The sequence below is a fragment of the Miscanthus floridulus genome, chromosome 10 (genome assembly GCF_019320115.1).
Source record: "Miscanthus floridulus cultivar M001 chromosome 10, ASM1932011v1, whole genome shotgun sequence".
Classification (NCBI taxonomy): domain Eukaryota; kingdom Viridiplantae; phylum Streptophyta; class Magnoliopsida; order Poales; family Poaceae; genus Miscanthus; species Miscanthus floridulus.
This window is the reverse complement of record NC_089589.1, coordinates 53990813-54010565: the sequence shown is the minus strand read 5'-3', so window position 1 is coordinate 54010565 and position 19753 is coordinate 53990813. Positions and strand designations below refer to the sequence as shown.

Here is a 19753-nt window from a genome sequence, read left to right as displayed (position 1 = left end):
CCGACACTAGCCATCTCACATCCTTTGCGAAGTTTCCAGCCAACATCCATTACTTTAAAAAGTGTTGTTTCCTGTTAGAGCATCCATTACTTTAACAAGTATTTATCATTACCGGTTTCAAACTAGCCATCTCACAGGGAATGGAACCGATGACAAATGGTATTTTTACTATCTTAGCTACATAGTAACTTATGACTATAGAGCCGACACTATTATTCTAAGCTCACATTTGTGAATCTTGTATTGCATATTCGAAACTCCAAGCGGTCTCAAATGAAAACAAATAAACTATAAAGTTGTAGATATCATCGAGTACTATAACTTTTATGCTGATTTTGTTTCTATCCGGAATAGTTTAATAGGTCTGCGATCATATATTAAATATTTGAATGTCTAAACCATCTGAAATAAGAAAGTTATTGACTAAAAAGTTATAGACCTTGTTGAACTCAACTTTCGTATAAATTAAATTTGTCTTCATATGACTTCGTACTAGTTTTTTGTTTTGATAGTGTATATTTATTTAAACTTGTAGATGTTAATAATATTTTTTATAAAAACTCAGTAAAAGTTAGAAAAAGTTAGACTTAGGGTAAAGCTAAGGCCAGCTTTCATTTGGAACGAGGAGCAATACATAGTGGCCTGTTCAAATTACTCCATGAGTTGACAACTAGGCGATGAAGCTCGCTATGTTTTCAAGTGCCTAGTTCATATATATATTTACTACTTGTGGCTAGCAGAACTGAATATGGTCGTGACTTTCACTTAGAAAATCCCAGGCTTTAGATGACAGATAGAATATCCTTAGCCCAACTAAAATTAGATTGTGACAACAATATTACTATAAATAAGTTGGACTACTCAGCAGGACCTCAGTTATATATCTTCTGACTGGCATCTCACGAGCAAAATATTTTGCCTAAAGTAAATTTGCATCTGCATTGTAAATTGGTTGAAGTCCATTCACCCCAAAACTGGCTCTAGAGTGTGAGCATTCATGATATGAAGAAATCCCAGCTGAACGTTGCACATATAAATATATTGAGACTTTTTGTCAACAAATGAAAAATCTAAATATATTTATTTATTTGTGCAAGGTAAAATAAAGGAAAGCAATTCATGTAAAAAGTGTTTGAGCATAACTCGATACAAGCATCCGAATACATCTTGTGTACATAGTATAGATGCATTGAAACACAACAGTGCATAGTAGCCTCTTCAAATTAGCTCAAGATGTGGCAACAAGGCAATGCAGCTTGCTATGTTTTCAAGTGCCTTGTTCATATGCCTGCCACAGCAGGTTATCATCTGCAACATAATTGATACCGCGATGCCGACCCCATTGCCTGTGATAAAGTGTAATTTGTATTTTGTAGTTCATAGCTTAGCTGAGGTTTTTCCCGCGCTGCTTAGCCCATGCAACCGCACTGGTCAGCCCACGACGTCGCCCATGTCGTGGTGCGCTCGGCTGCAGTCGCACCTCGCGCTGGCAGTTGCCTGCCTTGTAGCTTGTACAAATACACTGAGATCAATGTAGATTGTGTTGTTGGCTCCATTGCTCTCTCTATCATGGTATCATTCGCTTAGGTCTATTCCCCTGCGCTGCCCTCCCCGCAACCGCCGCCGCCGAGCTCGGCTTTGCCCCACCGCCGCTATCTGGGTTGCTGCATGTTCGCTTTCCTTCCCGCAACCGCCGCCGCCGCGATCGGCGTTGCCGCACGCTCGCCTTCCACTGTTTCCATGGATACTAACCCCCCTGCATGACGCCGATCTCTCTGATGGCGAGTCTTCTTCCTCCACTTCTTCCATCGGCCGTGTCTCCTTCACCGAAACCATCGTCCAGCCTCCTTCCTCCACTGTGCTACAGACAGTGAACATAAAAAACCACGTTCCCGTCGAGCTCGATCTCACCGAGTCGAACTACACCGAGTGGCGATGATTCTTCGACGCCTTCGTCGGCAAGTTTGGTCTCAGCTCCCACCTCCCTTCTTCTCCCACCGGCACCAACTGCCGTGATCTAGACTGGGTCATGGTCGACCAGTGCATCCTGAGCTGGCTTTACAACACCATGTCCAAGGACGTTCGCGCTATCGTGCGTGTTCCCAAGGCGACGACGTGCATCATCTGGCACGCGATCCACGACCAGTTCCACGACAACGAGAGCTTCATCGAGCCGCCTACCTTGAGGCCGAGTTCCGCAGCTTGGTCTAGGGTGACCTGGACATCACGCGTACACTGGTCGTCTCAAATGTCTCGCCGATGCTCTGTGCGACATCGGGCAACCAGTGCGCGAGACGTCTCAGGTGCTGAACATGCTCCGCGGCCTCTCCCCCAAGTACCGGCACACTGTTCTGGTGATCACCGCCAAGAACCCTCCACATACCTTCCTGTCCGCGCGTTCCTATCTGCTGCTGGAGGAGCAGTACGATAAGAAACACGCCAAATCCGCCGCCCAGCACGCCCTACTCGCTGTCGGTAGTTCTCGACCTGCTGCTCCTGCGAGCAGTTCTGGCAACACCGGCGTTCCTCGATCCAGCCAGCCGACCACGGGTGCCAACACGCGTTTTGACAACCGCGGCAACAAGAAGCGTCGCGGCCGTGGCAACAACTTCCCTGGCGGCAGCAGTGGCGGCGCGCCTCCTTCCCAGGGTGCATCTGCTAGTAGCCGCCCACCATATTCCTCGTGGCTTCTGGGCTTCAACCCGTGGACCGGCATGGTCCAGGCGTGGTCCATGCCATTCCGCGCTCCTGGTGTTGGCGTCCTCGGCCCGCGACCCGGTCCACCACAGCAGGCCTACTTCGCCAGCGCATCTACACCAGCACCTGCTCCGCCCTCATCCTCCAACGACGTGTGGAACCAGCAGGCCCTCCTCGCCGCTCGGGCAACGGCTAGTGTTCCGCCCGCCGAGCCTCAAACATCGAAGTGGTTCTTCGACACTGGCGCCACTTTGCACATGGCGTCCGGCTCTGGTAATCTCTCTTCTGCTTGCGCCCTACCCTTCTCAGCACCAATCACTGTTGGTAATGGTGCATCCATGCCGGTCACTCATACTGCCTCCTCTACCCTTCCAGGAACTCCCTTTCATCTCAATTAGATTCTTATTTCTACTGATCTTGTCAAGAATTTGATTTCAGTTCGTGCTTTCACTCGAGATAACAATGTTTCAGTCGAATTTGATCTTTTCGGTTTCTCTATCAAGGATCTTCCCACCCGGACGGAGATGCTCTGATGTAACAGTGACAGCGAGCTGTATCCCCTCCGGCCTTCATCTGCTCAGGCGCTGCTGTCCAGTTCCTCTGCTTCGACTGATCTGTGGCATCAACGCCTTGGGCACCCCGACCGTGATTCACACAAATGCACTCTTGATCAGTTTGATTTCACTTGTACAAAAACCATAGCTCATACTTGTCAGTCATGTCAATTAGGCAAGCATGTTCATCTTCCATTCTCCCATTCTTCTTCTGTCTGTTATGTTCCCTTTCAGCTTGTACATGGCGATGTCTGGCCATCACCTGTTCCCAGCAACTCTGGTTTCAAGTATTATCTAGTCCCCATTGATGCTTGTACTCATTTTATTTGGACCTTTCCAAAGCGCGCTAAATCTAAAGTTGCTGAATGTTTGATCTCATTTCATGCTTATGTTCCGACGCAATTTCAGTTACCCCTCATTTCTTTTCAAACCGACAACGGCAAGGAGTTTGACAACACTGTAGTTCGTCAGCACTTTGCCATGCACGGCATCTCCTTTCGCCTTTCCTGTCCATATACCTCTACTCAGAATGGCAAGGCAGAGCGCATCATCCGCACCCTGAATGATTGTGTGCGCAGCCTACTTTTGCACGCTGGCATGCCATTTTCCTTTTGGTCTGAAGCGCTTTCCACTACCACTCACCTTCTCAACCGGCACCCATGCCACGCCACGGTGCCGGTGACGCCGTTCCAACGGCTCTTGGGTGCTCCACCGAACTACACTCACCTCCGGGTGTTTGGCTGCTTGTGCTTCCCCAACCAGACAGCCACCACCGCTCACAAACTGTGTGCCCGATCCTGTGCTTGTGTCCTCCTGGGTTACCCCACTGATCATCATGGTTATCGGTGCTTTGACCTCGACACCCATCACGTCATCATGTCACACCACGTGGTGTTCGATGAATCTGTCTTCCCGTTCCGAGCACCATCTTCTGCCACTACGTCGCCAGCGTGTGCGCTCCCTGCCGCCATTGACGATGATCCTCTCATCCTCTCGGACATAGCTCCCAAGCGTTGTCGCGTCGCTGCGCCGTCGCCCAGTGCCAGCCCTGGCATGCCTTCCCCAGTGGTCACGCCCACACCCATACTGACGCCTGCGACTATGGCCACGCCAATGCCATCGCTTGATGTGCCTGCTCCCAGCTCCAATCCACACGCATCACCAGCTCCCACACAAGCATCACCGGTGCCCGCGCATGCCACGCTGACACCACCCCCATCCATACCATGGTCACTTGTGCATGCACCGGCGTGTTCAAACCCAACCCCCACTATGCCATGGCCACATCGGCCGCATCCACCACCATCTCGCCTATTTCGTCATCAGCTCGGGCAGCATTGCACGATCCAAACTAGAAGCAAGCCATGGATGCAGAATTCAAGGCCCTACAGGGGAACCGCACCTGGCGTCTTGTCGACAAGCTGGCCGGCGCTCACGTGATTTTGGAGAAATGGGTTTTCAAGCACAAGCTTCATCCGGATGGATCACTCAAGCGCTACGAGGCTCGGTGGGTGGTGTGCAGATTCACACAACGTGCTGGGGTGGATTTCCAGGAAACATTCACGCCAGTGGTCAAGCCCACGACCATACGAACCATGCTCACCATTGCTGCGTCCAAGCAATGGCCTATAAGACAGCTTGATGTCTCCAACGCATTCCTCCACAGCAACCTCGAAGAGTAAGAGTATGTCCTGTGTCAACAGCCGATTGGGTTCGTCGACCCTGGCTGTCTGCTGCCTCGACAAGTCCTTGTATGGACTGCGGCAAGCGCCGCGCGCCTGGTTCACGTGCTTCGCTACGTTGGTCACCAAGCTTGGGTTCAAGGCCATCCGGTCAGACTCCTCCCTCTTTGTTCTTCGCCGGGGAGCTGACATGGCCTATCTCCTCTATGTCGACGACATGGTCCTCACTGCCCTGAGCTTGACACTGCTTCAGCCCGTCGTCACTGACTTGCACTCCGAGTTCGCCATCAAGGACATGGGCGACCTCTGATTCTTCCTTGGCATCGATGTCCAGTGCATGGCGGATGGCTTCTACCTCTCCCAGAGCCGGTACGCCGAGGAGATCTTACAACGTGCGGGCATGTCGAACTGTAAGCCAGCTTCGACACCGATCGACGGCAAAGGAAAGCTTTCCTCAGACTATCAGCCGCACGGACCTCGCCTTCGCCGTCCAACAAGCTTGCCTCTACATGCATGATCCACGACAGCAACATTTGACACAGCTGAAATGGATCATGCGCTACGTACGTGGCACGACGTCGCATGGTCTACTGTTGCGTGCCTTGTTACGGCTCGACGTCACTGCCTACTCCGATGCAGACTGGGCCGGCTACCCAGATACTCACCGATCGACTTCCGGCTTCTGTGTGTTTCTTGGTGAGTCCCTCGTGTCATGGTCTACCAAGCGACAACCCACGGTGTCGTGGTTGAGCGCCGAGGCAGAGTACCGCGCTGTCGCCAATGCCGTAGCCGAATGCATATGGCTGTGATAGCTCCTCCGTGAACTTCACACACCCATACTCAAAGCTATGGTGGCGTTCTGCGACAACGTCTCAGCTGTCTACATGTCCACGAATCCGGTCCATCACAAGAGAACGAAGCACATCGAACTCGACATCCACTTCGTTCGGGAACGGGTGCAAGCCGGCGAGCTCTGCGTCCTCCATGTGTCGACCGGCGAGCAGTACGCCCACCACTACTGGAAACGTCAAATTTGCCGAGTGTTTTTAGGTTTGCCGAGTGTATTCTCTCGGGAACTTGGCGAACAAGTTCTTTGCCGAGTGCTGCACTAAAAACACTCGGCAAAAAAAACACTCGACAAAGAGGGGGTTTGCCGACTGTAAAAAAAACATTTGACAAAGAGGGGGTTTGCCGAGTGTTTTATTTTTTACACTCGTCAAAGAAATAAAACCTTTTTTCTAGGGAATAAGGAGAAGAAAAAAATGAAAAAAACTTTGCCGAGTGCCCTGATCTAGGACACTCGGCAAAGAAAAAAACCAACTTAATTAACTGGACGCCCGCGCCCTCTTTCTCTCCCTCCCCAGATCGGCCCGCCCCCTCTCTCTCCTCCTCCCTCCCGGCAGATCTCCGGCGCCGCCGCGCCAGCGCCCTCTCTCCTCCTCCCTCCCCAGATCCGCCCACGCCCTCCCTCTCCTCCTCCCTCCCCAGATTGGCCCACCCCCTCTCTCTCCTCCGCGCCCTCTCTCTCCTCCTCCCTCCCAAGATCCGCTAGCCCCCTCTCTCTCCTCCTCCCTCCCGGCGGATCTCTGGCACTGCCGTGCCCGCGCCCTCTCTCCTCCTCCCTCCCCAGATCAGCCCGCGCCCTCCCTCTCCTCCTCCCTCCCCTGATCCGCCCACCCACGCCCTCCCCTCCCCCTTCTTCTTCCCCGGTGGGCGCCCCTCCCCTCCCTTCTACCCCCGCCGGCGTGGAGGGCCAAGGCGAGCTCCAGGCCGATGGATCCACGGCGGGTGGTCCTCGCGACGGTGCCTGGCATTGGATCCGGCGAGGAGGGCTAAGGAGAGCTCCATGGCGGTGGATCCGCGGCAGGTGGGCCTCGTGACGGCGGCATGCGTCGGATCCGGCTGCTGGGGCTCGGATCCGGCGACGATGGGGTTGCAGCGGCCGGCGTGGGTCCGAGGTAGGTCAGCTCTCACCATCTCCCTCTCTTTTCCGCTCTTCATCTCCCTCACTCTCTCCCTCGCCGGTGATTAGATCCACGGCGGCGGCGGGCGGATCCGGCGGGGAGCAGCAGCGTGGAGGCGGCGGATCCGGTGGGGAGGTGCCCTCCGATGGCGGATCCGGCACGGAGGAGCGCGCCGACGGGCGGCGTGGTGGTGGCCGGCGGCTGGGCGTGGTGGTGGTGGTGGCCGGCGACTTGTTTTTTTTTATTTTTTCCCGAAAAATGTTTGTCGAGTGTTTTTTGGGGACTCGGCATAGTCTTTGCCGAGTGCCTGACGTTTGACACTCGGCAAACAGCTCTTTGCCGATAAAACCTTTGCCGAGCGTCGTTTGCCGAGTGTAACACTCGTCAAACGCTTTGCCAAGTGTTTTTGGGGCTTTGCCGAGTGCCCTTGACACTCGGCAAAACTCCTGTATCCGGTAGTGGACATCATGACCAAGGGCCTCACAACGAAGACCTTTGAAGCTTTCCGGGACAGTCTTTGCGTCATACCGATGAAGCTTCAGACTGCGGGGGGTGATAAAGTGTAATTTGTATTTTGTAGTTCATAGCTTAGCTGAGGTTTTTCCCGCGCTGCTTAGCCCATGCAACCGCGCTGGTCAGCCCACGACGTCGCCCACGTCGCGGTGCGCTCAGCTGCAGTCGCACCTCACGCTGGCAGTTGCCTGCCTTGTGGCTTGTACAAATACACTGAGATCAATACAGATTGTGTTGTTGGCTCCATTGCTCTCTCTATCAGCCTGAACCAACAAAGAGCCACAGAATGACAGCTTCAAAGGTGAGGTTTGTAGCCGTAGACAATGCTGGGGTGCTGGAGCGCTTGCACGACCTGACGGGGATTGCGTCAGGTTGCATCGCACAGGAAGCTGGCATCCGTACAGCCCCTGGTTCCCACCCTGGAAGGAGCTTCTGGGGAACGTGGAGAACTGCCTACCCGAAGGTATGCTACCGCTCAGGTCGTTGTACAAGACGTTGATGACCTCGAGGTTCGTCAAGGACGTCATGGCCGGTGGAATGCTCCCCGTGAGATGATTCCATGAGAGGTCAAGTGACTCAATGTTATGGTGGGCCACGTCTACCAGCGCCGCAAGCGAAGCCGTGGCTGAGAAGGCCCAACAGGCGACGCGCACGGCGCGCACAGGTCCGCGTGGTGACCGCGCTCAGGGCGGCTTCGGTTCCTGAAGTCTAGGATCTCAGATTTGAATTTGTTAGATAATTTGGATTTGTTAGTCAGTTAGTGATTTGTGGAGAGTCGGCTATAAAGCCTAAACACTTGGTTAATGTGAGATTCAGCTCGAGATTGAGTTAATCTCTCCAGCTGCCTTTGCCCCCTCTCTCTCTCGCTCGTGTTCTTCGTATGACTTTGTACTAAAAAGTTTTTTGTTTTGATAGTGTATTTATTTAAACTTGTAGATGTTAATATTAATTTTTATAAAAACTCAGTAAAAGTTAGACTTAGGGTAAAGCTAAGGCCAGCTTTGATTGGAACGAGGAGCAATACATAGTGGCCTGTTCAAATTACTCCATGAGCTGACAACTAGGCGATGAAGCTCGCTATGTTTTCAAGTGCCTTGTTCATATACCTGCCACACTAAATATTTATTTACTACTTGTGGCTGGACATGCTCCGGTGGCTGCTTTCCTCACGACGCCGGCTGCCACTTTGGTCGTCGCCGCTGATGTCGACGCGGCGCGAGAGAGAGAAAGGAGAGAAGGAAATGAGGTTCTAGGGTTCTGGGGAGGCAAGGCCGTCGGGGGTGGGTTTTTGTTCACCCTATCGGCGCGCTCGATCGTCCGATCGGAACGGATGAGCGATGTTGAAAGGGCCGGCTTACGGCCTAGGCGGAGCGGTGCGGGGCGCGCACGTGTGGGCCGAATTTCCGTCCCAGGCCCAGGTTGCGGCCTAGGCGCTGGGACGGCGCGGTGCGCGTGGCTGCTTCACCGAGTTTTCGTGCTGGGCCATGACGGCAAGCAAAGCTGGGCCGAGCTGTTGCAGGTTTTGAGCCCAAGCGAAGGAGTCGTTTTTTCCTTTTTTATTTTCCAGAAAAGGTTTTGTTTCCTTGAAAATGGATAAATGGCTTAAAGAAAATAGAAAAGAGATTTGTCCTGTGGGCAAAATTCATTGAATTGAATTCTTTTTCCGCTGCTAAAGAAATTATTTATTCTCCAGTTATTTTAAACCAACGTGATATTTAATTGGAGAAAAAGAGATTTTGACTTGATTATGATGTTGTTATTTTCTGACCAACGTTGTTAATAACAATATCGTAATTTAATGATTTTATGCATTAATTCTATTTCTGCCCAACGGTGATGTAGAATTAGTGTATAAGAACAGTTGTAAATTTTAATGATTTATGCATTAATTCTATTTCTGACCAACGGTGATGTACAATTAGTATGTAAGAACAGTTGTGAATTTTAATGATTTTATATATTAATTCTATTTCTGCTCAATGGTGATGTAGAATTAGTGTATAAGAACAGTTGTATGTTTTGATTTTGACCAACGTTGGAATCAAGGCATGCAAATGGTGTTAATTTTTTGTTAAGAAAAGGTTTGACCAGGTTTTCATCTTGGCTGAGGTGGACTGGGTAGTCACCTCACCGTGTCCCATTGATCATGTGGCACTGATGAGGGAGACAAACGAGGCTGATGCCGCTTAGACAACTAAAGAGAGGGATTTTGAATCCTAAAAGATGTCCTATGACTTTGAGCATAGGAAGTGGGTCACTGCCAATAAGGAATTTTTGCCTGTGATAAAGAACACGATTGAGCCTGCAATTATGGGCACAATCTCATAGTGTGACACGGTCATCGAGTACCTTGATAGAATAAAGAATCAGTTCACTAGCTCTTCAAAGACATATGCTACCTAGCTGATAAAGTAGCTGGTGACAGAGTGTTAATTTAAAAATAGTGGCATAAGAGAGCTCACGATGCGTCGTCAAAATTATGGCACTGTCGTATAGTCCATATTTCGAGGGGGAGAATAGAAAGACTAGTTAAGAATAATATTCTTCCTTCATTAGAGCTCTCAGATTTAGAACAATGCAGAGAATGCATAAAAGAAAAGTATGTAAAGAAAACTAAGAAAGATGTCAAACAAAGCGTATGAATTTTACAGATTATTCACACAGACATCTGTGGTCAGTTTCCTGTAAAGAGTGTGGATGGTTATGATTCGTTCATAACATTCACAGATGATTACTCCCGTTATGCCTATATTTATCCAATCAAAGAAAGAAAAGAAGCATCGGATAAATTTAAGATGTTTAAGGCAGAAGTTGAAAACCAACACAATTTAAAGATTATGATAGTCAAGTTCGACCGTGGGGGGGGGGGGGAGTACTACGGTCGGCGTACCCCATATGGCCAAGTTCCTGGATCTTTTACAAGGTTTTTACAGGAGAATGACATAGTAGTCCAGTATTCGATACCGGGCGAACCTCAGCAGAATGGAGTAGCTGAAAGACACAATCGTACCCTGATGGATATGGTGCGCAGCATGATAAATTGCTCCACCTTATAGTTGAGCCTGTGGATGGAGGTGTTAAAAACCGCCATTCATATTCTTAATAAAGTACCAAGTAAGTCGGTGCTCAAAACACCGTATGAGTTGTGGACAGGAAGAGTACCTTACTAAACCACTTGCGTGTGTGGGGGAGCCCTGCTGAGGCTAAAGTATTTAACCCAAACATTGGGAAGCTAGATCCCAAAACAGTGAGTTGCTATTTTATTGGCTACCCAAAAAAGTCAAAAGGTTTTCGTTTCTACTGTCCAGATAGATATATAAAGTTTGTGGAAACGAGACACGCTGTCTTCCTAGAGTATGGAATGACGAGGGGGAGCATGGTAGCTCGAGAAATTGACCTTGAAGAGAAGCGGGTGTATGCGCCCACTCTGATGATTCATGAGCCATTTTTCTCACTACCTGCTGTCGCTGCACCGACAGTGCAAGATACTATGGTGCTAGCACTTATTGTTATTCCGCCTGTGGCAACAATGAATGACGATGATGAACCTGTTCTTCAGGATCATGTAGAACCTATTGCCACACATGAGGGGGAGCAACAACAGCCTCAAATAGAAGATGTGCCAAATGTGGAGGCCCCTAGAAGGTGTCAAAGGGTTAGAAAATCAGCTATTCCTGTTGACTATGAAGTATACAACACTAAGAAATTTCAAATGGAGGATGATCCCACCTCATTTGAAGAAGCCATGAGAAGTGGTCATTCATCAAAGTGGCTTGAAGCATGGAAGGTGAAATGAAATCTATGAATGCCAATAAAGTTTGGAACTTGGAAATAATTCCTAAAGGAGTCAAAACAGTAGACTGTAAATGGGTCTACAAAACAAAACTTGACTCTCAAAGGAACATAGAGAGATATAAAGCGAGACTTGTGGCAAAATGCTTTACGCAAAGAGAAGGGATTGATTACAATGAGACATTTTCTCCAGTCTCATGTAAGGATTTCTTCAGAATCATAATGGCATTAGTGGCACATTACGATTTAGAATTACATCAGATGAATGTAAAGACGACATTTCTCAACGGGGACTTGGATGAAAATGTTTACATGGCACAACCGAAAGGTTTTATCATGAAAAGAAAAGAACGAATGGGATGCCGCCTAAAGAAATCCATTTATGGATTAAAACAAGCTTCAAGATAGTGGTACTTAAAGTTTGATCAGACAATAAGGAATTTTGGGTTTTAAAGATAATGTTGAGGACAATTGTGTCTATGCAAAGTTTAAGAATGGGAAGTTTATCTTTCCTGTCCTATATATGGATGATATCTTACTTGCTAGTAGTGATGTCAGTCTACTGTTGGAGACAAAGAAGTTTTTGTCCTCAACATTTGTTATGAAAGATCTTGGTGAAGCTTCGTTCAATCTAGGGATCGAGATTCAATGAGATAGAAGTAAAGGGGTATTAGGACTGTCACAAAAGGCATACATAGAAAAGATCTTAAAGAAATTCAATATGCACAAATGTAGTCCCTCGCCTGCTCCTAAAGTCAAGGGCGATAGATATGGAGATTTTCAATGCCCCAGGAACCAATATGAGATCGATCAAATGAAAGTGGTTCCAAATGCTTCAGCTGTCGGAAGCTTACAATATGCTCAAGTATGTACGTGCCCTGACTTAGCATTTGTTATCGGGTGACTTGGTAGATTCCAGAGCAATCCTGGAACAGAACACTGGAAATTAGTAAAGAAAGTCTTGCGTTATTTGCAAGGAACGAAAGGCCTCATGATGACGTATAGAATATCTGATTCACTCCATATAGTGAGATATTCAGATTTTGATTATGCGGGAGATGATAGAAAATCCACGTCTGGATATGTATTTACTCTCGCAGTGGCGAGCTATTTCATGGAAAAGCTCAAAGCAAACCGTCACTACATCGTCCACAATGTATGATAGTTTGTAGCGTGTTATGAGGCAACGGGGCAGGTGAACTGACTAAAGAAGTTCATACCCGGTTTGAAGGTGGTTGACGACATCTATAGACCACTTAAGGTATACTACGATAATAATCCGGCAGTACAGTATGCTCACAATAATAAGTCAAGTGGTGCTGCCAAACACATTGACATAAAGTATTATGTTGTGAAAGATAAAGTCCGGGATCATGTCATAAGTCTTGAGCATATAAGTACCGAAAAGATACTCGCAGATCCGCTTACAAAAGGCTTACCACCTAACGTGTTCAGAGAACATGTAGCTAGCATGGGTTTAAGGGAAAGCCTAAAATTCCTGGACAAAAGAAGGTCCAAAGTTAAGTATCTATTTCAGAACAGAGTGATGTGTTGTAGCTGTTAAATCTATCGGCAATTGACCGTGATGATGAAACATGCTCTATGCGCTAATCTGTAATGGAATGAACAAAAGTAAATGATATGAAATTGAAAGATAGTAGTGAGATCAAGGGGGAGAATGTTAGTTGATCTCCACCAATAGGCCCACCCTTCGATCTGTCCTGATCGGGGGCGCCCAACCCTAATATGGTTGGTGGGCCCCTGTCGCACAGCACTATAAAAAAAGACGTGGGGATCAGGGCTCGGACCACGAGTTTGAACGGAGCCGCCGTAACCCACCCAAAGAGAAAACCTAACCCGATCTAAAGAAGAGTGCTGCCAGCGACGGGAAGCCCCACCGACTCCGCCGTCGCCACTGGACCCCGCCTCCACCACCCTGCACTCCACCGCGCGAGCTTCGTCGACACAGGCGTCCACGAGGCTACGGCGCAACAGCGCCAGGACGAACTAGAGGAACCCTAAGCAAGAGGCTCACCCCGAATCTACTTTACAGCTGTGATCTAACAGCGTCAGGTTGCACCGCATAGGGAGCGGGCATCCATACAGACCCTGGTGCCCCCCCCCCCCCCCCCCCCCCCCCCCCCCCCCTATGCCAGTTGGGAATAATCACTCAGTGGTGAACAGTTTCTTTTCTAGTCTACAAATTATTGACCTCGCAGGAAATTGCTTCAACGGAGCCCTTCCTTGGGAACTCTTCAATTGTTTCAAGTCTATGATTCGGCCCCAGATGAACCCTGATAATATCGAAATCGACATGGGACTATGGGAGATAATTCATCTTCATTTAGGGGTGGCTTACTCTATCCAGTGCCAGTCAAGGTGGTCATGAAACAGCTATACCTTAGTATGATTAAAATCCCATTTGATATGGTGTTGATCGACTTATGCGACAATAGATTTAGTGGCTATATCCCCAAGTCTATCGGCAACTCGAGGTTCGTCAAGGAGGCCATGGCCTGTGGGATGCTCCCGGTGAGATTATTCCACGAGAGGTCAACCTTGGACAGGCGGCAAAGCTCGCTCGGGATGTTCCCAGACAAGGTGTTACGAGACATGTTTAGGACATGGAGGGCCGCCAAGTTGCCGATAGACTTGGGGATATAGCCACTAAATCTATTGTCGCATAAGTCGATCAACACCATATCAAATGGGATTTTAATCATACTAAGGTATAGCTGTTTCATGACCACCTTGACTGGCACTGGATAGAGTAAGCCACCCCTAAATGAAGATGAATTATCTCCCATAGTCCCATGTCGATTTCGATATTATCAGGGTTCATCTGGGGCCGAATCATAGACTTGAAACAATTGAAGAGTTCCCAAGGAAGGGCTCCGTTGAAGCCATTTCCTGCGAGGTCAATAATTTGTAGACTAGAAAAGAAACTGTTCACCACTGAGTGATTATTCCCAACTGGCATAGTTCAAGGGCCAAAAAATTGGTTGGATCTCAAGACCAGTAACCAAAGGTCTGGAAGGTTTCCAAGCCATGAAGGAAAAACATCCACAAATTTGTTCCCGCCAACATCAAGGTGTAGCAATGGTTTGCAGCTAGCAAGTGACCTTGGAAGACGCCCTTGGATCTGATTTCCATGCAAATCTATGACTTGAAGAGAACATGACTCTCCCATCTCATCAGGCAATATTCCACTGAGGTTATTGCCCCTCAGATTTAGCATCCTTAGCAAATTACTGCAGCCTTTCAGGAGATGAGGTGGGACCGGCCCGCTTAATTGGTTACCAGATAGGTCGAGTATTCTTATATTATCATCCTGCTGACATTCCGTGTAGTATGGGATAGGGCCGCTAAATTCGTTATTTGCCAGGTTGATTGTCCAAGCGGTCCTGAACATTCTGATGAAATCAAGGGATGGTACGGAGGAGAATTTGTTGTTGGAATAATCTAGAGTACGAACTTTGGAAGGGAACGGCACAGAACCCCTGAGTTTATTGAAGCTGAGATCCAGGTCATGTATGGATGTGTAGGCAGGGAATTGACCAACTGTACTGAATATATAGATTGTGGTGCAGGTGCAAGGAACTCATGTTTCTCCAAATCCAGTCTGGTATGTTGCCATGAATGCTATTGTTGGAGAGATCGAGATAGTCTAGTTTCGGTAGATATTTTAGCACAATGGGTACCCTGGTTAGGCTGCAAGATGCAAAATGTAGTTCAGTAATACTGCTATTATTAGTACTATTGCCACGATCGTCCGCGGAAACTGATAGTAAGGGGTTATTGGAGGCTCTTATGCTAGAGAGGTTCCTTAGCATCAAGTAAGGGTACAGATCCAGCGTACCCGTGAAATTGTTTGTCGAGCTCTAGGTAAGTGAGAACCCTGATCTGGGAGAATGAGGTTGGAATTGGGCCAGTGAGCTTATTGTTAGACAAGAAAATATACTTCATCGTCACAGTTGGATTCTGGAACTCTTCAATATGACCGGAAAGACAGTTATAGCTCAGGTCCAAAACGCTGGCTGGGTGAATATGGATGCTTGTATTGCACCGCTGAATGAATTACGACTAATGTGCACTGGAGGTTACGGAGCACATTTCCATCGCTCAGAGGAATATTCCCTGTACAACCAGGCATGGTCAGATAATTTTCTGTTTCCCCAGAAAACGAAAAAATCATTAACCTATTAAATTCACATAGGAGCTAGCAAAACAAAATATTATTGTAGTCGATATATCTACACTTTGAAAAAACTACTTTCTTGTCCTAATATTCATGGAACTACCACATTTTGTGACATATGTGTGTTGGTGATGCCCGTAATCCTCCTTGAGACACTTTTGAGTGTCAACAATGTGTATCACAGACCTACGATTAGTTTAAGCCCTAGTATCGATCAACTACTACTGGTAAACAGTAGAACGTACTCCTTCCCTTCTAAAATTGAAATTTCTAGGTATAACTATGCATCCAGGAACAGCAAAACAACTTATAATTTGGAGTGGAGGCAGGTTCCTCTGCTTACAGACACTAGTATAGAAAAGATTTTTTTAGGATGCCTTCTATAATTTCTTGCAAAGACGGTTTACATAGCAAACCCTTTAAAACTAGTTCCAGGAGCACTGTAGGTTATCAACCGCCACTAGAAATATATTTTTAGGGATGATTCTGTTAAGTAATCCATCACTAAAAATAGTTCTATTTTCAAGGACGGTCGACTTAAGAGCACTGCTCCTGAAAATATGATTTTTTAAGACGGTTGCTTATATCAATGGCCTCTAAAAATGTGATTTCTTGGGACCGTCCCAAGAAATCGATTTTTAAAGACAGAAACTGCCCTTAAAAATAGTTGCAGCACAAGTAAATTCATAACTTTTTCAAATGAAGTCGGTTAAAGACAAAATTTATATCAAAATTATAGATCTTGGCGAGATTTAAAACTTTCTAGTTGATGAAATTTTTATCCAAGATTATTTATGGGTCCAAATATATATATTAAGTTCTTAGATTTTAATTTTTTTTTATTTTTCAAATGACCTTAGATGGAGACATGTTCTATATCAAAGTTGTAGCGTTCGACGAGATCTAAAACTTTGTCGTCGAAAATTTTCTCATTTAAGATTGTTTACGAGTAATAAAATCCTTACAGTGGGGTCTCCCTGCTGTATTTAAAGTTCAAAAAAAGATTTTTGATGAGTAAAAATATTGATTACATGATCCATACATATCAGTACAAATAGATAGCATGACTATGTGGTGTAGTGATAGGGGACAACACACGAGGCGAGACGTCGTGGGTTTGAGTCTTGGTAGCTACACACTATCGAAAATTAAGTCCTAGGAGTGGATGGTTGGTCCTCTAGGCTTGTCGCCACAATATTTTTTTTTATTTTTACGGCTTCTAAATGTTAAATCTGAAAACTAATTTTATGAATAGTTGACTTAAGTCAACCAACCCTGAAAATAGATTTTTAGGTGCGGTTGTTTTAAGAAAACCGTCCCTGAAAATTACTTTCTAGAGACGGTTTTAGAACCTCTCCTAAAAATAGCGGTTTTTTAAACCGGCTCTAAAGATCATTTTTGTCCATCAGTAAAAATATTTTCTGTAATATTGAATAAATACTAGATAGTTGTATACATCAGTGTGTTAGAGAGCTAAAATGGAGCAGTTTTCCAAAGTCAACTTGGCCACAACGAATGGGCATACCCAACCGTGTGTTTTAGAGATTCAGCCTGCTCGTTTGTTGGTTTCAGTCAGGGCTTATCAGTCAGCCAATAGTATTTTCTTCTCACAACAAACCAGCACCAACCGAGTTTATCAGTCCAGAAACCAACCAGCGAACAGGCCGATTGACCGGTATTGACTGAACTAGTGTGAACGTTTAGTTGACTCTGCAAAAGGGGCTCCGATACACTAACAGTAAAAGATGAGCTTGGTAAGGTAACTAAGAGCATCTCCAGCAATGCTCCCCAAATCAGACCCCCTACTTGTCTGTTTAGGTAGCCATCCATTTTATACTACTCTTATTTTATGTTATCCCCAGCAACGCTAACTAAAATAGGCCACTCAAATCTATTCTAGGAGAGAATGACATGTAGGCCCCATTAGTCATCCTCTCTCTTCTCTCTGGCAGCTATCTCATGACGGGAGGTGCTAGACGGAGGAGACCGGCTGCGGGAGGCAGCTCATCGCGGCACGTGGGGAGGCAAGGGACGGCTGGCCGCACCGGGAGCAGTGGGGAGGGTGCCGGGGCGGCGGGGAGGGCCGAGACTGCTGCGCTGGGCAGAGCCACCACGCCCTACTGCTCCGTGCCGGGGAAACGGTGTGCCAAGGAGACGCCGTGCTGGTAGGGGGTCTGCTGGAGTTGGTTTTTTGACCTCCACTACCCAAATTTGAAGTAGTAGGGTGTCAAGTAGGTGCTGTTGCTGGAGATTCTCTACATATTGAGGTTAGTTTCAAGAACAAAAGAACTAAGGAATGAGATTATTTGATAATGGTACTAGGGCTGTAAGATATATAGGACAGAAAAAAGGTGGCGGTTTTTGTGAGATCTACTCTTCTTATGTGTATTCCCTAGCACAGAGGAGAGGGCAAAGGAAAAACAATAAGATAGAAGGCTGGGCAAGTCACAAACAAATGAAAGCAATGGTTTACCTTGGAGGTTATTATCGGAGAGGGTCTATAGATTCCAGCCTTGATAAGTTCTTGAGAGAGGGAACTTGGCCAGATAAACCACATGCTGAACAATCCAGTCGTGATAAGTATGTCAAACTGCTAAGTGATGAAGGAAGCCCTCCTGAGAAGTCGTTCGCACTGAGCAATAACTCTGTCAACAAGGAGAGATTCCCAATGGAGCTAGGGATTGTACCAGAGAGACCCATGCGTTGAAAATCTACAACCTTGAGTTGTTTTAGGCGAGTGATCCAGAGAGGGAAGGTTGATCCAGCGAACAAGTTAAAACCAAAGTGAATATAAAATCAAATGACTCGTTCCAAGAGTGGAATAGTATACGAGATGTCAATCAGGGATCTGATCTCACCACTAAAATTATTTGACGCGAGGCTAATGGTCTTTAGGGAAGGGATACCTGCAAAGGAGGGAGGAATTGACCTAGAGATGTTGCAGTAACGTAAGCTGAGGTCCTCAAGACGTGTTAGCCTCTCAAAACCAGACGCTGGAAGGTGGGAGCCGCAGAAGTGGTTGCCGTCCAGGACGAGGTGTTTGAGAGAGGTGAGGTTGAAGAGGGCAGGGTGGAGACCGCTGCCATTGATACCCAGTGACCGGAACGAGAGGTCAAGTCCAGTGACGCACCCGGAGACACCTTCGCAGGCCACGCCCTCCCAGCGGCAGCAGTCGGTGCCCTCGATCCATGACGACAGCGTTGTATTGGCTGAATAATACGGGCAGCCGTTGGAAGATGCGGTGAAGGTGAAGGACGACCGCTTCAGCTGGAGTAGTGCCGCAGCGTGCTCGGGGCGGCAACGCACCGGAACCTGCAAGCTGCTGCTGCCGCCACCACCGAAGCCAAGCGTGCTGCTGTTTGTCCATGATGCGTTGGACCGTGTTAGCCCCTAGATCTCCGGCAAGGGTGAGTCAACCACGCACCATGGCAAGCCGACCACGCACTGTCTTTGCCGACCATACACTATGGCTAGAGGTACAAGAAGGGAGGGAGAACAGAGCACACACACAGCACAAGCATCAGCATTGGCTGGAGCTTGAGATGGTAAAACTGAACTCGCTTTCTTTACTGAGTTGCAGTGGCAAACTATATATACAACTCTACCCATCTAATCCTAGTACACAGACATGTCAGGCTGCCATGCTGCTACAGTGACTAGATGTGACAGCAGGGCTGACTTTGGCGCCTACCCTTGCTGTGGCTACAATGCGGCAGGAGAGCCATTTGGCGCCTGCCCCTACACTGCTACAGTCAACAGCAGAGAGCACTTTTCGGCACCGCCTGTCCCTGCCGTGCGTTTACACAAGGGGAGCAGCAGATTACTTAACAATTCTTACCCTAATTCTGCTACTAACCCTTGAACCCCCTCCATGCCGATCATATTCTTCAGCTCCGTGAGCCGAAGACGACCGAGTGGCTTGGTGAGGACGTCCTCGAGTTGCCGACCAGTTTCATTGAACTCGATGACGATCTGTCCTCCATCGATACAGTTCCAGAGGAAGTGGAACTTGACGTCGATGTGCTTGCTCCGGTCGTGGAGAACCGGATTCTTCGCGAGGGCGATAGCGGGGCTGGTTGTCCAACATCAGTTCTGGTGGGTGAGCTTTCACACCGGTCAGCTCGCCCAGCAGCCGGCGCAGCCACACAGCTTGGCACGCCACTATGTCCGCCGCCACGTACTCTGCCTCGCACGTGGACAGCGCCACCACCTTTTGTTTCAGCGGCAGCCATGAGATTGGGGCCGACCTGAGGAAAACAAGCATGCCAAAGGTGCTCCACTGTCCATCGATGTCCCCCGCCATGTCAGCATCGCTGAACACAGTGAGCTACAGCCTTCTCCCGCCGGTCTTGG

The 19753-nt window shown here is 47.9% G+C and overlaps 1 pseudogene; it reads right to left on the bottom strand.

Moving 5' to 3' along the window:
• Positions 1-1218: 1218 nt before the first annotated feature.
• On the bottom strand, positions 1219-19703 carry LOC136488653 (receptor like protein 27-like; annotated as a pseudogene).
• Between the last annotated feature and the right edge of the window lie 50 nt (positions 19704-19753).